Genomic DNA, 18,758 nt, shown 5'->3' with positions numbered 1-18,758 from the left:
CCATAGCACCAGAGCTCCATAGCTCCATAGCTCCAGGGCTCCATAGCTCCAGGGCTCCATAGCTCCATAGCTCCAGGGCTCCATAGCTCCATACCTCCATAGCTCCATAGCTCCAGCCTGGGTGGCTGGTGGCTCCATAGCTCCATACTTCCATAGCTCCAGTCAGAGAGTTGGCGAAAATTGCACTAAGTGCGAAAGCCCATTCATTTACAACGGCGTGTCCGCCAGGCGGCGACATTTCCCCGTTACCGGTGGCTGCGTGGCGGGTGAGTGACAGAGCTTATCCGAGCGGCTGGAACTCTGCGCCGGCGTGGTCGAGCGTGAGGCCCCGGCCCTTTGGCTGCCTGGTACCTAAAACACTTCCATTGATCCAGCCACGGAGGGTGCTGGCTGGTGGCTCCATAGCTCCATAGCTCCATAGCACCAGAGCTCCATAGCTCCATAGCACCAGAGCTCCATAGCTCCATAGCACCAGAGCTCCATAGCTCCATAGCACCAGAGCTCCATAGCTCCATAGCACCAGAGCTCCATAGCTCCATAGCACCAGAGCTCCATAGCTCCATAGCACCAGAGCTCCATAGCTCCATAGCACCAGAGCTCCATAGCTCCATAGCTCCAGGGCTCCATAGCTCCAGGGCTCCATAGCTCCATAGCTCCAGGGCTCCATAGCTCCATACCTCCAGAGCTCCATAGCTCCAGCCTGGGTGGCTGGTGGCTCCATAGCTCCATACTTCCATAGCTCCAGTCAGAGAGTTGGCTAAAATTGCACTAAGTGCGAAAGCCCATTCATTTACAACGGCGTGTCCACAAGGCGGCGACATTTCCCCGTTACCGGTGGCTGCGCGGCGGGTGAGTGACAGAGCTTATCCGAGCGGCTGGAACTCTGCGCCGGCGTGGTCGAGCGTGAGGCCTCGGCCCTTTGGCTGCCTGGTACCTAAAACACTTCCATTGATCCAGCCACGGAGGGTGCTGGCTGGTGGCTCCATAGCTCCATAGCTCCATACCTCCAGAGCTCCAGAGCTCCATAGCACCAGAGCTCCATAGCTCCATAGCACCAGAGCTCCATAGCACCAGAGCTCCATAGCTCCATAGCACCAGAGCTCCATAGCTCCATTGCACCAGAGCTCCATAGCTCCATAGCACCAGAGCTCCATAGCTCCATAGCTCCATAGCACCAGAGCTCCATAGCTCCATAGCACCAGAGCTCCATAGCTCCATAGCACCAGAGCTCCATAGCTCCATAGCACCAGAGCTCCATAGCTCCATAGCACCAGAGCTCCATAGCTCCATAGCACCAGAGCTCCATAGCTCCATAGCACCAGAGCTCCATAGCTCCATAGCACCAGAGCTCCATAGCTCCATAGCACCAGAGCTCCATAGCTCCATAGCTCCAGGGCTCCATAGCTCCAGGGCTCCATAGCTCCATAGCTCCAGGGCTCCATAGCTCCATACCTCCAGAGCTCCATAGCTCCAGCCTGGGTGGCTGGTGGCTCCATAGCTCCATACTTCCATAGCTCCAGTCAGAGAGTTGGCGAAAATTGCACTAAGTGCGAAAGCCCATTCATTTACAACGGCGTGTCCACAAGGCGGCGACATTTCCCCGTTACCGGTGGCTGCGCGGCGGGAGAGTGGCAGAGCTCATCCGAGCGGCTGGAACTCTGCGCCGGCGTGGTCGAGCGGCTGGCCTCGGTAGTTGAGGTACCAGGGGTGGGCCGGGGAGCTCCAGGCGGGGCTTGTGAGAGAGTGAAGCCGAGCGGCTGGAACTCTCGGCCGGCCTGGTCGAGCGGCTGGCCTCGGTAGTTGAGGTACCTGGCGCGGGCTGGGGAGCTCCAGGCGGGGCTTGTGAGAGAGTGAAGCCGAGCGGCTGGAACTCTGGGCCGGCGTGGTTGAGCCACGGAGGGTGCTGGCTGGTGGCTCCATAGCTCCATAGCTCCATAGCTCCATACTTCCATAGCTCCATAGCTCCAGGCACGGAGGGTGCTGGAGCTCCACACTTCCATAGGCAGGGAGGGTGCTGGAGCTCCACACTTCCATAGGCAGGGAGGGTGCTGGAGCTCCACACTTCCATAGGCAGGGAGGGTGCTGGAGCTCCACACTTCCATAGGCAGGGAGGGTGCTGGAGCTCCACACTTCCATAGGCAGGGAGGGTGCTGGAGCTCCACACTTCCATAGGCAGGGAGGGTGCTGGAGCTCCACACTTCCATAGGCAGGGAGGGTGCTGGAGCTCCACACTTCCATAGGCAGGGAGGGTGCTGGAGCTCCACACTTCCATAGGCAGGGAGGGTGCTGGAGCTCCACACTTCCATAGGCAGGGAGGGTGCTGGAGCTCCACACTTCCATAGGCAGGGAGGGTGCTGGAGCTCCACACTTCCATAGGCAGGGAGGGTGCTGGAGCTCCACACTTCCATAGGCAGGGAGGGTGCTGGAGCTCCACACTTCCATAGGCAGGGAGGGTGCTGGAGCTCCACACTTCCATAGGCAGGGAGGGTGCTGGAGCTCCACACTTCCATAGGCAGGGAGGGTGCTGGAGCTCCACACTTCCATAGGCAGGGAGGGTGCTGGAGCTCCACACTTCCATAGGCAGGGAGGGTGCTGGAGCTCCACACTTCCATAGGCAGGGAGGGTGCTGGAGCTCCACACTTCCATAGGCAGGGAGGGTGCTGGAGCTCCACACTTCCATAGGCAGGGAGGGTGCTGGAGCTCCACACTTCCATAGGCAGGGAGGGTGCTGGAGCTCCACACTTCCATAGGCAGGGAGGGTGCTGGAGCTCCACACTTCCATAGGCAGGGAGGGTGCTGGAGCTCCACACTTCCATAGGCAGGGAGGGTGCTGGAGCTCCACACTTCCATAGGCAGGGAGGGTGCTGGAGCTCCACACTTCCATAGGCAGGGAGGGTGCTGGAGCTCCACACTTCCATAGGCAGGGAGGGTGCTGGAGCTCCACACTTCCATAGGCAGGGAGGGTGCTGGAGCTCCACACTTCCATAGGCAGGGAGGGTGCTGGAGCTCCACATCCACACTTCCAGCCACTGCATGCTGGCACTTCCACCTTGCTTGCTAAGTCGGCGTGATCTTGCCCAAAAAGTCCCTCCTCACCTCCAGCTGGAAGTGGAAAAAAATCCTCCACCTGCTTGGCCGAGGTTCTGGAAGCCAGCAGCTCGCAGAATGTTGCCAAAGTTTCACTGGAAGGAAAAGAAAAGAGAAGACCGAGTGCGCATTTCACCTACCGCCGAATGTCCACAAGAGGGAAGTGTCACTCCGTCGCAGAATCTGCGCCGACGCACTCGGCACCCTTCGAATTTATGGTGCCGGTGCGGGTGTTCTGGGTGCAAAAAGGCCGCCCAAGTGGTAGAAAAAAATCAGACTTCGTCTCTTAGGTCGAAATTAATGCCAAGTTTTGAAATGCGCTGGCAGGGGTGGACCAGGGCCCGTTAGAAGTGCTTAGGCGAGGTCCTGGAAGCCTAACCCGGCGTGATCTTGTGCAAAAAGCCGCTGCTGAGCTCCAGCTGGAAGTGTAAAAAGAACCGGGCTGGATCAAAAAAAGAACCGGGCGGCCCGTTAAAATTGCTTAGCCGAGGTCCTGGAACCCTAACCCGGCGTGATCTTGTGCAAAAAGCCGCTGCTGAGCTCCAGCTGGAAGTGTAAAAAGAACCGGGCTGGTTCAAAAAAAGAACCGGGCGACCCGTTAGAAGTGCTTAGCCGAGGTCCTGGAAGCCTAACCCGGCGTGATCTTGTGCAAAAAGCCGCTGCTGAGCTCCAGCTGGAAGTGGAAAAAGAACCGGGCTGGATCAAAAAAGAACCGGGCTGGATCAAAAAAGAACCGGGCGGCCCGTTAAAATTGCTTAGCCGAGGTCCTGGAAGCCTAACACGGCGTGATCTTGTGCAAAAAACCGCTCCCGAGCTCCAGCTGGAAGTGTAAAAAGAACCGGCTGGATAAAAAAAGAACCGGGCTGGATCAAAAAAGAACCGGGCGACCCGTTAAAAATTGCTTAGCCGAGGTCCTGGAAGCCTAACACGGCGTGATCTTGTGCAAAAAGCCGCTCCCGAGCTCCAGCTGGAAGTGTAAAAAGAACCGGGCTGGATAAAAAAAAGAACCGGGCTGGATAAAAAAAAGAACCGGGCGACCCGTTAAAATTGCTTAGCCGAGGTCCTGGAAGCCTAACACGGCGTGATCTTGTGCAAAAAGCCGCTCCCGAGCTCCAGCTGGAAGTGTAAAAAGAACCAGGCTGGATAAAAAAAAGAACCGGGCTGGATCAAAAAAGAACCGGCGACCCTTAAAATGCTTAGCCGAGGTCCTGGAAGCCTAACTCGGCGTGTTCTGTGCAAAAAAGCCGCTCCCGAGCTCCAGCTGGAAGTGTAAAAAGAACCAGGCTGGATAAAAAAAAGAACCGGGCTGGTTCAAAAAAGAACCGGGCAACCCGTTAAAATTGCTTAGCCGAGGTCCTGGAAAGCCTAACACGGCGTGTTCTTGTGCAAAAAGCCGCTCCCGAGCTCCAGCTGGAAGTGTAAAAAGAACCAGGCTGGATAAAAAAAAGAACCGGGCTGGATCAAAAAAGAACCGGGCGACCCGTTAAAATTGCTTAGCCGAGGTCCTGGAAGCCTAACACGGCGTGATCTTGTGCAAAAAGCCGCTCCCAGAGCTCCAGCTGGAAGTGTAAAAAGAACCGGGCTGGATAAAAAAAAGAACCGGGCCTGGATACAAAAAAGAACCGGGCGACCCGTTAAAATTGCTTAGCCGAGGTCCTGGAAGCCTAACACGGCGTGATCTTGTGCAAAAAGCCGCTCCCGAGCTCCAGCTGGAAGTGTAAAAAGAACCAGGCTGGATAAAAAAAAGAACCGGGCTGGATCAAAAAAGAACCGGGCGACCCGTTAAAATTGCTTAGCCGAGGTCCTGGAAGCCTAACACGGCGTGTTCTTGTGCAAAAAGCCGCTCCCGAGCTCCAGCTGGAAGTGTAAAAAGAACCAGGCTGGATAAAAAAAAGAACCGGGCTGGATCAAAAAAGAACCGGGCGACCCGTTAAAATTGCTTAGCCGAGGTCCTGGAAGCCTAACACGGCGTGATCTTGTGCAAAAAGCCGCTCCCGAGCTCCAGCTGGAAGTGTAAAAAGAACCGGGCTGGATAAAAAAAGAACCGGGCTGGATAAAAAAAAGAACCGGGCGACCCGTTAAAATTGCTTAGCCGAGGTCCTGGAAGCCTAACACGGCGTGATCTTGTGCAAAAAGCCGCTCCCGAGCTCCAGCTGGAAGTGTAAAAAGAACCAGGCTGGATAAAAAAAAGAACCGGGCTGGATCAAAAAAGAACCGGGCGACCCGTTAAAATTGCTTAGCCGAGGTCCTGGAAGCCTAACACGGCGTGTTCTTGTGCAAAAAGCCGCTCCCGAGCTCCAGCTGGAAGTGTAAAAAGAACCAGGCTGGATAAAAAAAAGAACCGGGCTGGATCAAAAAAGAACCGGGCGACCCGTTAAAATTGCTTAGCCGAGGTCCTGGAAGCCTAACACGGCGTGATCTTGTGCAAAAAGCCGCTCCCGAGCTCCAGCTGGAAGTGTAAAAAGAACCAGGCTGGATAAAAAAAAGAACCGGGCTGGATCAAAAAAGAACCGGGCGACCCGTTAAAATTGCTTAGCCGAGGTCCTGGAAGCCTAACACGGCGTGTTCTTGTGCAAAAAGCCGCTCCCGAGCTCCAGCTGGAAGTGTAAAAAGAACCAGGCTGGATAAAAAAAAGAACCGGGCTGGATCAAAAAAGAACCGGGCGACCCGTTAAAATTGCTTAGCCGAGGTCCTGGAAGCCTAACACGGCGTGTTCTTGTGCAAAAAGCCGCTCCCGAGCTCCAGCTGGAAGTGTAAAAAGAACCAGGCTGGATAAAAAAAAGAACCGGGCTGGATCAAAAAAGAACCGGGCGACCCGTTAAAATTGCTTAGCCGAGGTCCTGGAAGCCTAACACGGCGTGATCTTGTGCAAAAAGCCGCTCCCGAGCTCCAGCTGGAAGTGTAAAAAGAACCAGGCTGGATAAAAAAAAGAACCGGGCTGGATCAAAAAAGAACCGGGCGACCCGTTAAAATTGCTTAGCCGAGGTCCTGGAAGCCTAACACGGCGTGTTCTTGTGCAAAAAGCCGCTCCCGAGCTCCAGCTGGAAGTGTAAAAAGAACCAGGCTGGATAAAAAAAAGAACCGGGCTGGATCAAAAAAGAACCGGGCGACCCGTTAAAATTGCTTAGCCGAGGTCCTGGAAGCCTAACACGGCGTGATCTTGTGCAAAAAGCCGCTCCCGAGCTCCAGCTGGAAGTGTAAAAAGAACCGGGCTGGATAAAAAAAGAACCGGGCTGGATAAAAAAAAGAACCGGGCAACCCGTTAAAATTGCTTAGCCGAGGTCCTGGAAGCCTAACACGGCGTGATCTTGTGCAAAAAGCCGCTCCCGAGCTCCAGCTGGAAGTGTAAAAAGAACCAGGCTGGATAAAAAAAAGAACCGGGCTGGATCAAAAAAGAACCGGGCGACCCGTTAAAATTGCTTAGCCGAGGTCCTGGAAGCCTAACACGGCGTGTTCTTGTGCAAAAAGCCGCTCCCGAGCTCCAGCTGGAAGTGTAAAAAGAACCAGGCTGGATAAAAAAAAGAACCGGGCTGGATCAAAAAAGAACCGGGCGACCCGTTAAAATTGCTTAGCCGAGGTCCTGGAAGCCTAACACGGCGTGATCTTGTGCAAAAAGCCGCTCCCGAGCTCCAGCTGGAAGTGTAAAAAGAACCGGGCTGGATAAAAAAAGAACCGGGCTGGATAAAAAAAAGAACCGGGCGACCCGTTAAAATTGCTTAGCCGAGGTCCTGGAAGCCTAACACGGCGTGATCTTGTGCAAAAAGCCGCTCCCGAGCTCCAGCTGGAAGTGTAAAAAGAACCAGGCTGGATAAAAAAAAGAACCGGGCTGGATCAAAAAAGAACCGGGCGACCCGTTAAAATTGCTTAGCCGAGGTCCTGGAAGCCTAACACGGCGTGTTCTTGTGCAAAAAGCCGCTCCCGAGCTCCAGCTGGAAGTGTAAAAAGAACCGGGCTGGATAAAAAAAAGAACCGGGCTGGTTCAAAAAAGAACCGGGCAACCCGTTAAAATTGCTTAGCCGAGGTCCTGGAAGCCTAACACGGCGTGTTCTTGTGCAAAAAGCCGCTCCCGAGCTCCAGCTGGAAGTGTAAAAAGAACCAGGCTGGATAAAAAAAAGAACCGGGCTGGATCAAAAAAGAACCGGGCGACCCGTTAAAATTGCTTAGCCGAGGTCCTGGAAGCCTAACACGGCGTGTTCTTGTGCAAAAAGCCGCTCCCGAGCTCCAGCTGGAAGTGTAAAAAGAACCAGGCTGGATAAAAAAAAGAACCGGGCTGGTTCAAAAAAGAACCGGGCAACCCGTTAAAATTGCTTAGCCGAGGTCCTGGAAGCCTAACACGGCGTGATCTTGTGCAAAAAGCCGCTCCCGAGCTCCAGCTGGAAGTGTAAAAAGAACCGGGCTGGATAAAAAAAGAACCGGGCTGGATAAAAAAAAAGAACCGGGCGACCCGTTAAAATTGCTTAGCCGAGGTCCTGGAAGCCTAACACGGCGTGATCTTGTGCAAAAAGCCGCTCCCGAGCTCCAGCTGGAAGTGTAAAAAGAACCGGGCTGGATAAAAAAAGAACCGGGCTGGATCAAAAAAGAACCGGGCGACCCGTTAAAATTGCTTAGCCGAGGTCCTGGAAGCCTAACCCGGCGTGATCTTGTGCAAATAGCCGCTGCCGAGCTCCAGCTGGAAGTGTGAAAAGAACCGGGCTGGATAAAAAAAAGAACCGGGCTGGATCAAAAAAGAACCGGGCGACCCGTTAAAATTGCTTAGCCGAGGTCCTGGAAGCCTAACACGGCGTGATCTTGTGCAAAAAACCGCTCCCGAGCTCCAGCTGGAAGTGTAAAAAGAACCGGGCTGGATAAAAAAAGAACCGGGCTGGATCAAAAAAGAACCGGGCGACCCGTTAAAATTGCTTAGCCGAGGTCCTGGAAGCCTAACCCGGCGTGATCTTGTGCAAAAAGCCGCTCCCGAGCTCCAGCTGGAAGTGTAAAAAGAACCGGGCTGGATAAAAAAAGAACCGGGCTGGATCAAAAAAGAACCGGGCGACCCGTTAAAATTGCTTAGCCGAGGTCCTGGAAGCCTAACACGGCGTGTTCTTGTGCAAAAAGCCGCTCCCAAGCTCCAGCTGGAAGTGTAAAAAGAACCGGGCTGGATAAAAAAAAGAACCGGGCTGGATCAAAAAAGAACCGGGCGACCCGTTAAAATTGCTTAGCCGAGGTCCTGGAAGCCTAACACGGCGTGATCTTGTGCAAAAAGCCGCTCCCGAGCTCCAGCTGGAAGTGTAAAAAGAACCGGGCTGGATAAAAAAAGAACCGGGCTGGATAAAAAAAAGAACCGGGCGACCCGTTAAAATTGCTTAGCCGAGGTCCTGGAAGCCTAACCCGGCGTGATCTTGCCCGAAAGTCGGCCTCTATACTTCCATTTTAGGTACCAGGGGCTATTAGTGTACTTGGTCCCACTAGTCAGTGTACTCATCCAGTTACCCCCCGTTTTCCAAAACACCATCGGCACGTATAAGGGGGGGACTCTTGAGAGAGATGAGGTATATGGCAGCGCAACACCAATCCGCTCCGCGCTGGTTCCCATGTCGGCTACGGATGAATAAAACCAGCCTGTCCCCCCTGGAGCTCACGAGACACGGAATTTTTTCTAAGTGCCAACGGCTCTTCCGAGCAAACGTGTCCGCTCCGGCTGGTTCCCCCGTCGGCCTCGAATGACGAAAAATGCCGGTCTCCGCCCGGAGCTCATGACAAACGAAAAATTTTCTAAGTGCCAACGGCACTAGCGAGCGAATGTGTCCGCTCGGCGCTGGTTCCCGGGTCGAACCCGGAAGACGAAAAACGCCGCTCTCCGCCCGGAGCTCATGACAAACGAAAAATTTTCTAAGTGCCAACGGCACTAGCGAGCGAATGTGTCCGCTCGGCGCTGGTTCCCGGGTCGAACCCGGAAGACGAAAAACGCCGCTCTCCGCCCGGAGCTCATGACAAACGAAAAATTTTCTAAGTGCCAACGGCACTAGCGAGCGAATGTGTCCGCTCGGCGCTGGTTCCCGGGTCGAACCCGGAAGACGAAAAACGCCGCTCTCCGCCCGGAGCTCATGACAAACGAAAAATTTTCTAAGTGCCAACGGCACTAGCGAGCGAATGTGTCCGCTCGGCGCTGGTTCCCGGGTCGAACCCGGAAGACGAAAAACGCCGCTCTCCGCCCGGAGCTCATTACAAACGAAAAATTTTCTAAGTGCCAACGGCACTAGCGAGCGAATGTGTCCGCTCGGCGCTGGTTCCCGGGTCGAACCCGGAAGACGAAAAACGCCGCTCTCCGCCCGGAGCTCATGACAAACGAAAAATTTTCTAAGTGCCAACGGCACTAGCGAGCGAATGTGTCCGCTCGGCGCTGGTTCCCGGGTCGAACCCGGAAGACGAAAAACGCCGCTCTCCGCCCGGAGCTCATGACAAACGAAAAATTTTCTAAGTGCCAACGGCACTAGCGAGCGAATGTGTCCGCTCGGCGCTGGTTCCCGGGTCGAACCCGGAAGACAAAAAACGCCGGTCTCCGCCCGGAGCTCATGACAAACGAAAAATTTTCTAAGTGCCAACGGCACTAGCGAGCGAATGTGTCCGCTCGGCGCTGGTTCCCGGGTCGAACCCGGAAGACGAAAAACGCCGCTCTCCGCCCGGAGCTCATGACAAACGAAAAATTTTCTAAGTGCCAACGGCACTTGCGAGCGAATGTGTCCGCTCGGCGCTGGTTCCCGGGTCGGACCCGGAAGACGAAAAACGCCGGTCTCCGCCCGGAGCTCATGACAAACGAAAAATTTTCTAAGTGCCAACGGCACTAGCGAGCGAATGTGTCCGCTCGGCGCTGGTTCCCGGGTCGGACCCGGAAGACGAAAAACGCCGGTCCTCGCCTGGAGGTCCCAGCAAAATCGGCGAAAAAACGACTAAGTGTCAACTTTCGAAAAAACGACTAAGTGCCCACGGCTCTGCGGGGCTTGTGAGTCCGCCCCGCGCCGGTTCGGTGGTCGGCCTCAAAAAGCAAAAAATCAGCCTCTCTCCCTGGAGCTCACCTCGAGGTACCAGGGGGTGAGGTACCCGGGCTAAGGTGCAGTACCTTTTTTGGTCTTCAGGTGCGCCAGAGTACAATGAAATGGTCCCAGTAGTCAGTGTACTCATCGACTTTCCCCCCGTTTTCCAAAGCACCTCGTTTACGAGTATGGAGGAGATGGTGCTGGTCTCCCCACGGCGTCGGACACGCCGTCCTCGACAGCACAAGGTCGGATAGAAGACCTGGAAAGCGCCGTGGCACGCGCTGGAGGTGGGCACTTTGGCGAAAAAACGACTAAGTGTCAACTTTCGAAAAAACGACTAAGTGTCAACTTTCGAAAAAACGGCTAAGTGTCAACTTTCGAAAAAACGACTAAGTGTCACCTCTCTGAAAAAATGGCAAAGTGTCGCCTCTCTGAAATTTTTCTAAGTGCCCACGGCTCTGCGGGCTCGTGCATCCGAGCCGCGCCGGTTCTGCAACCGGCCTAGAATGACGAAAAATAACGGTCTCCTCCTGGAGCTCACAGCCAATTGTGGCGAAAAAGTGGCAAAGTGCCCACGGCCCTGCCGAGCTTTGGCGTCCGCTCAGCGCCGGTGCCGCAGTCGGCCTCGAATGACGAAAAATGACGGTCTCCTCCTGGAGCTCACAGCCAACTTGGCAAAAAGTTTCTAAGTGCCCACGGCCCTGCCGAGCTTTGGCGTCCGCCCAGCGCCGGTTCCGCAGTCGGCCTCGAATGACGAAAAATAACGGTCTCCTCCTGGAGCTCACAGCCAACTTGGCAAAAAGTTTCTAAGTGCCCACGGCCCTGCCGAGCTTTGGCGTCCGCTCAGCGCCGGTGCCGCAGTCGGCCTCGAATGACGAAAAATGACGGTCTCCTCCTGGAGCTCACAGCCAACTTGGCAAAAAGTTTCTAAGTGCCCACGGCCCTGCCGAGCTTTGGCGTCCGCCCAGCGCCGGTTCCGCAGTCGGCCTCGAATGACGAAAAATAACGGTCTCCTCCTGGAGCTCACAGCCAACTTGGCAAAAAGTTTCTAAGTGCCCACGGCCCTGCCGAGCTTTGGCGTCCGCTCAGCGCCGGTGCCGCAGTCGGCCTCGAATGACGAAAAATGACGGTCTCCTCCTGGAGCTCACAGCCAACTTGGCAAAAAGTTTCTAAGTGCCCACGGCCCTGCCGAGCTTTGGCGTCCGCCCAGCGCCGGTTCCGCAGTCGGCCTCGAATGACGAAAAATAACGGTCTCCTCCTGGAGCTCACAGCCAACTTGGCAAAAAGTTTCTAAGTGCCCACGGCCCTGCCGAGCTTTGGCGTCCGCCCAGCGCCGGTTCCGCAGTCGGCCTCGAATGACGAAAAATAACGGTCTCCTCCTGGAGCTCACAGCCAACTTGGCAAAAAGTTTCTAAGTGCCCACGGCCCTGCCGAGCTTTGGCGTCCGCCCAGCGCCGGTTCCGCAGTCGGCCTCGAATGACGAAAAATAACGGTCTCCTCCTGGAGCTCACAGCCAACTTGGCAAAAAGTTTCTAAGTGCCCACGGCCCTGCCGAGCTTTGGCGTCCGCTCAGCGCCGGTGCCGCAGTCGGCCTCGAATGACGAAAAATGACGGTCTCCTCCTGGAGCTCACAGCCAACTTGGCAAAAAGTTTCTAAGTGCCCACGGCCCTGCCGAGCTTTGGCGTCCGCCCAGCGCCGGTTCCGCAGTCGGCCTCGAATGACGAAAAATAACGGTCTCCTCCTGGAGCTCACAGCCAACTTGGCAAAAAGTTTCTAAGTGCCCACGGCCCTGCCGAGCTTTGGCGTCCGCTCAGCGCCGGTGCCGCAGTCGGCCTCGAATGACGAAAAATGACGGTCTCCTCCTGGAGCTCACAGCCAACTTGGCAAAAAGTTTCTAAGTGCCCACGGCCCTGCCGAGCTTTGGCGTCCGCCCAGCGCCGGTTCCGCAGTCGGCCTCGAATGACGAAAAATAACGGTCTCCTCCTGGAGCTCACAGCCAACTTGGCAAAAAGTTTCTAAGTGCCCACGGCCCTGCCGAGCTTTGGCGTCCGCCCAGCGCCGGTTCCGCAGTCGGCCTCGAATGACGAAAAATAACGGTCTCCTCCTGGAGCTCACAGCCAACTTGGCAAAAAGTTTCTAAGTGCCCACGGCCCTGCCGAGCTTTGGCGTCCGCTCAGCGCCGGTGCCGCAGTCGGCCTCGAATGACGAAAAATGACGGTCTCCTCCTGGAGCTCACAGCCAACTTGGCAAAAAGTTTCTAAGTGCCCACGGCCCTGCCGAGCTTTGGCGTCCGCCCAGCGCCGGTTCCGCAGTCGGCCTCGAATGACGAAAAATAACGGTCTCCTCCTGGAGCTCACAGCCAACTTGGCAAAAAGTTTCTAAGTGCCCACGGCCCTGCCGAGCTTTGGCGTCCGCTCAGCGCCGGTGCCGCAGTCGGCCTCGAATGACGAAAAATGACGGTCTCCTCCTGGAGCTCACAGCCAACTTGGCAAAAAGTTTCTAAGTGCCCACGGCCCTGCCGAGCTTTGGCGTCCGCCCAGCGCCGGTTCCGCAGTCGGCCTCGAATGACGAAAAATAACGGTCTCCTCCTGGAGCTCACAGCCAACTTGGCAAAAAGTTTCTAAGTGCCCACGGCCCTGCCGAGCTTTGGCGTCCGCCCAGCGCCGGTTCCGCAGTCGGCCTCGAATGACGAAAAATAACGGTCTCCTCCTGGAGCTCACAGCCAACTTGGCAAAAAGTTTCTAAGTGCCCACGGCCCTGCCGAGCTTTGGCGTCCGCCCAGCGCCGGTTCCGCAGTCGGCCTCGAATGACGAAAAATAACGGTCTCCTCCTGGAGCTCACAGCCAACTTGGCAAAAAGTTTCTAAGTGCCCACGGCCCTGCCGAGCTTTGGCGTCCGCTCAGCGCCGGTGCCGCAGTCGGCCTCGAATGACGAAAAATGACGGTCTCCTCCTGGAGCTCACAGCCAACTTGGCAAAAAGTTTCTAAGTGCCCACGGCCCTGCCGAGCTTTGGCGTCCGCCCAGCGCCGGTTCCGCAGTCGGCCTCGAATGACGAAAAATAACGGTCTCCTCCTGGAGCTCACAGCCAACTTGGCAAAAAGTTTCTAAGTGCCCACGGCCCTGCCGAGCTTTGGCGTCCGCTCAGCGCCGGTGCCGCAGTCGGCCTCGAATGACGAAAAATGACGGTCTCCTCCTGGAGCTCACAGCCAACTTGGCAAAAAGTTTCTAAGTGCCCACGGCCCTGCCGAGCTTTGGCGTCCGCCCAGCGCCGGTTCCGCAGTCGGCCTCGAATGACGAAAAATAACGGTCTCCTCCTGGAGCTCACAGCCAACTTGGCAAAAAGTTTCTAAGTGCCCACGGCCCTGCCGAGCTTTGGCGTCCGCCCAGCGCCGGTTCCGCAGTCGGCCTCGAATGACGAAAAATAACGGTCTCCTCCTGGAGCTCACAGCCAACTTGGCAAAAAGTTTCTAAGTGCCCACGGCCCTGCCGAGCTTTGGCGTCCGCCCAGCGCCGGTTCCGCAGTCGGCCTCGAATGACGAAAAATAACGGTCTCCTCCTGGAGCTCACAGCCAACTTGGCAAAAAGTTTCTAAGTGCCCACGGCCCTGCCGAGCTTTGGCGTCCGCTCAGCGCCGGTTCCGCAGTCGGCCTCGAATGACGAAAAATGACGGTCTCCTCCTGGAGCTCACAGCCAACTTGGCAAAAAGTTTCTAAGTGCCCACGGCCCTGCCGAGCTTTGGCGTCCGCCCAGCGCCGGTTCCGCAGTCGGCCTCGAATGACGAAAAATAACGGTCTCCTCCTGGAGCTCACAGCCAACTTGGCAAAAAGTTTCTAAGTGCCCACGGCCCTGCCGAGCTTTGGCGTCCGCCCAGCGCCGGTTCCGCAGTCGGCCTCGAATGACGAAAAATAACGGTCTCCTCCTGGAGCTCACAGCCAACTTGGCAAAAAGTTTCTAAGTGCCCACGGCCCTGCCGAGCTTTGGCGTCCGCTCAGCGCCGGTGCCGCAGTCGGCCTCGAATGACGAAAAATGACGGTCTCCTCCTGGAGCTCACAGCCAACTTGGCAAAAAGTTTCTAAGTGCCCACGGCCCTGCCGAGCTTTGGCGTCCGCCCAGCGCCGGTTCCGCAGTCGGCCTCGAATGACGAAAAATAACGGTCTCCTCCTGGAGCTCACAGCCAACTTGGCAAAAAGTTTCTAAGTGCCCACGGCCCTGCCGAGCTTTGGCGTCCGCCCAGCGCCGGTTCCGCAGTCGGCCTCGAATGACGAAAAATAACGGTCTCCTCCTGGAGCTCACAGCCAACTTGGCAAAAAGTTTCTAAGTGCCCACGGCCCTGCCGAGCTTTGGCGTCCGCCCAGCGCCGGTTCCGCAGTCGGCCTCGAATGACGAAAAATAACGGTCTCCTCCTGGAGCTCACAGCCAACTTGGCAAAAAGTTTCTAAGTGTCACATCTGTGAAAAAACGACTAAGTGTCAACTTTCGAAAAAACGGCTAAGTGTCAACTTTCGAAAAAACGGCAAAGTGTCACATCTCTGAAAAAACGGCTAAGTGTCGACTTTCGAAAAAACGGCTAAGTGTCAACTTTCGAAAAAACGGCAAAGTGTCACATCTCTGAAAAAACGGCTAAGTGTCACATCTCTGAAAAAACGGCTAAGTGTCACATCTCTGAAAAAACGGCTAAGTGTCGCCTCTCTGAAAAAACGGCAAAGTGTCAACTTTCGAAAAAACGACAGAGTGTCGCCTCTCTGAAAAAACGACTAAGTGTCGACTCTGAGAAAATGGCAAAGTGCCCACGGCTCTGCGGGCTCGTGCATCCGACCCGCGCCGGTTCCCCAGCCGGCCTGATATAAGGCAAAACCAGCCTCTCCGCCTGGAGCTCAGAGCCAACTTGGCGAATATTTTCTAAGTGCCCACGGCTCTGCGTGGCTACGGCGTCTGCCCAGCGCCGGTTCCTGGGTCGAACCCCGAGGACGAGGAATGCCGGTCTCCGCCTGGAGGTCCCAGCTTAATCGGCGAAAATTTTCTAAGTGCCCACGGCTCTGCCGGGCTCGTGCATCCGACCCGCGCCGGTTCCCCAGCCGGCCTGAAATAAGGCAAAACCAGGCTCTCCCCCTGGAGCTCAGAGCCAATTGTGGCGAAAAAACGACTAAGTGTCAACTTTCGAAAAAACGACTAAGTGTCAACTTTCCAAAAAAACGGCTAAGTGTCGACTTTCGAAAAAACGGCTAAGTGTCAACTTTCGAAAAAACGACTAAGTGTCGCCTCTGAAAAAACGACTAAGTGTCGCCTCTCTGAAAAAACGACTAAGTGCCCACGGCTCTGCGGGGCTTGTGAGTCCGCCCCGCGCCGGTTCGGCGGTCGGCCTCAAAAAGCGAAAAATCAGCCTCTCTCCCTGGAGCTCACCAAAAATTTGTCGAAATTTTTCTAAGTTCTCCTCGAGGTACCAGGGGGTGAGGTACCCGGGCTAAGGTGCAGTACCTTTTTTGGTCTTCAGGTGCGCCAGAGTACAATGAAATGGTCCCAGTAGTCAGTGTACTCATCGACTTTCCCCCCGTTTTCCAAAGCACCCCGTTTACGAATATGGAGGAGATGGTGCTGGTCTCCCCACGGCGTCGGACACGCCGTCCTCGACAGCACAAGGTCGGATAGAAGACCTGAAAAGCGCCGTGGCACGCGCTGGAGGTGTCACTGTGGCGAAAAAGTGACTAAGTGTCAACTTTCGAAAAAACGGCTAAGTGTCAACTTTCGAAAAAACGGCTAAGTGTCAACTTTCGAAAAAACGGCTAAGTGTCACCTCTCTGAAAAAACGGCAAAGTGTCAACTTTCGAAAAAACGACTAAGTGTCAACTTTCGAAAAAACGACTAAGTGTCACCTCTCTGAAAAAATGGCAAAGTGTCAACTGCGAATGTGGTGGTGCATGGAAGGAAGTGGAGGACGGCCGCCTCCTTAAACACAGGCCGGAGAGGAGCGTCAGGGCCAGGCTCCTCAAACATGGACCGAGTGTCGCCCTTAACACAGACCAAGGGGAGGACGGCCGCCTCCTTAAACACAGGCCGGAGAGGAGCGTCAGGGCCAGGCTCCTCAAACATGGACCGAGTGTCGCCCTTAACACAGACCAAGGGGAGGACGGCCGCCTCCTTAAACACAGGCCGGAGAGGAGCGTCAGGGCCAGGCTCCTCAAACATGGACCGAGTGTCGCCCTTAACACAGACCAAGGGGAGGACGGCCGCCTCCTTAAACACAGGCCGGAGAGGAGCGTCAGGGCCAGGCTCCTCAAACATGGACCGAGTGTCGCCCTTAACACAGACCAAGGGGAGGACGGCCGCCTCCTTAAACACAGGCCGGAGAGGAGCGTCAGGGCCAGGCTCCTCAAACATGGACCGAGTGTCGCCCTTAACACAGACCAAGGGGAGGACGGCCGCCTCCTTAAACACAGGCCGGAGAGGAGCGTCAGGGCCAGGCTCCTCAAACATGGACCGAGTGTCGCCCTTAACACAGACCAAGGGGAGGACGGCCGCCTCCTTAAACACAGGCCGGAGAGGAGCGTCAGGGCCAGGCTCCTCAAACATGGACAGAGTGTCGCCCTTAACACAGACCAAGGGGAGGACGGCCGCCTCCCTAAACACAGGCCGGAGAGGAGCGTCAGGGCCAGGCTCCTCAAACATGGACCGAGTGTCGCCCTTAACACAGACCAAGGGGAGGACGGCCGCCTCCTTAAACACAGGCCGGAGAGGAGCGTCAGGGCCAGGCTCCTCAAACATGGACCGAGTGTCGCCCTTAACACAGACCAAGGGGAGGACGGCCGCCTCCTTAAACACAGGCCGGAGAGGAGCGTCAGGGCCAGGCTCCTCAAACATGGACCGAGTGTCGCCCTTAACACAGACCAAGCGGAGGACGGCCGCCTCCCTAAATACAGGCCGAACCGGAGCGCGAGTGTCGCTCCTTAAACACGGACCGAGTGGAGGACGGCCGCCTCCTTAAACACAGGCCGAACAAAATGACACAAAGTGTCAACTGCGAATGTTGTCCATCCAAGGAAGGAGCGTGATGCCCGGCCGGCTCCTTAAACACAGGCCGAGAGTCGCCCCGGACGGTCCGCCTCGCGGCGCCCGTCTGCTCGGATAAAATGACACAAAGTGTCAACTACGAATGTTGTCCATCCAAGGAGGGAGCGTGATGCCCGGCCGGCTCCGAAAACACAGGCCGAGAGTCGCCCCGGACGGTCCGCCTCGCGGCGCCCGTCTGCTCGGATAAAATGACACAAAGTGTCAACTGCGAATGTTGTCCATCCAAGGAAGGAGCGTGATGCCCGGCCGGCTCCTTAAACACAGGCCGAGAGTCGCCCCGGACGGTCCGCCTCGCGGCGCCCGCCCGCTCGGATAAAATGACACAAAGTGTCAACTACGAATGTTGTCCATCCAAGGAAGGAGCGTGATGCCCGGCCGGCTCCTTAAACACAGGCCGAGAGTCGCCCCGGACGGTCGCCTCGCGGCGCCCGTCTGCTCGGATAAAATGACACAAAGTGTCAACTACGAATGTTGTCCATCCAAGGAGGGAGCGTGATGCCCGGCCGGCTCCGAAAACACAGGCCGAGAGTCGCCCCGGACGGTCCGCCTCGCGGCGCCCGTCTGCTCGGATAAAATGACACAAAGTGTCAACTGCGAATGTTGTCCATCCAAGGAAGGAGCGTGATGCCCGGCCGGCTCCTTAAACACAGGCCGAGAGTCGCCCCGGACGGTCCGCCTCGCGGCGCCCGTCTGCTCGGATAAAATGACACAAAGTGTCAACTACGAATGTTGTCCATCCAAGGAGGGAGCGTGATGCCCGGCCGGCTCCGAAAACACAGGCCGAGAGTCGCCCCGGACGGTCCGCCTCGCGGCGCCCGTCTGCTCGGATAAAATGACACAAAGTGTCAACTGCGAATGTTGTCCATCCAAGGAAGGAGCGTGATGCCCGGCCGGCTCCTTAAATACAGGCCGAGAGTCGCCCCGGACGGTCCGCCTCGCGGCGCCCGCCCGCTCGGATAAAATGACACAAAGTGTCAACTACGAATGTTGTCCATCCAAGGAAGGAGCGTGATGCCCGGCCGGCTCCTTAAACACAGGCCGAGAGTCGCCCCGGACGGTCGCCTCGCGGCGCCCGTCTGCTCGGATAAAATGACACAAAGTGTCAACTACGAATGTTGTCCATCCAAGGAGGGAGCGTGATGCCCGGCCGGCTCCGAAAACACAGGCCGAGAGTCGCCCCGGACGGTCCGCCTCGCGGCGCCCGTCTGCTCGGATAAAATGACACAAAGTGTCAACTGCGAATGTTGTCCATCCAAGGAAGGAGCGTGATGCCCGGCCGGCTCCTTAAACACAGGCCGAGAGTCGCCCCGGACGGTCGCCTCGCGGCGCCCGTCTGCTCGGATAAAATGACACAAAGTGTCAACTACGAATGTTGTCCATCCAAGGAGGGAGCGTGATGCCCGGCCGGCTCCGAAAACACAGGCCGAGAGTCGCCCCGGACGGTCCGCCTCGCGGCGCCCGTCTGCTCGGATAAAATGACACAAAGTGTCAACTGCGAATGTTGTCCATCCAAGGAAGGAGCGTGATGCCCGGTCGGCTCCTTAAACACAGGCCGAGAGTCGCCCCGGACGGTCCGCCTCGCGGCGCCCGTC

This window comes from Syngnathus leptorhynchus, unplaced genomic scaffold (assembly GCF_054491065.1).
Source record: "Syngnathus leptorhynchus isolate UIUO unplaced genomic scaffold, UIUO_Slep HiC_scaffold_33, whole genome shotgun sequence".
Lineage (NCBI taxonomy): Eukaryota > Metazoa > Chordata > Actinopteri > Syngnathiformes > Syngnathidae > Syngnathus > Syngnathus leptorhynchus.
Note: the sequence above shows the minus strand (reverse complement) of the source record.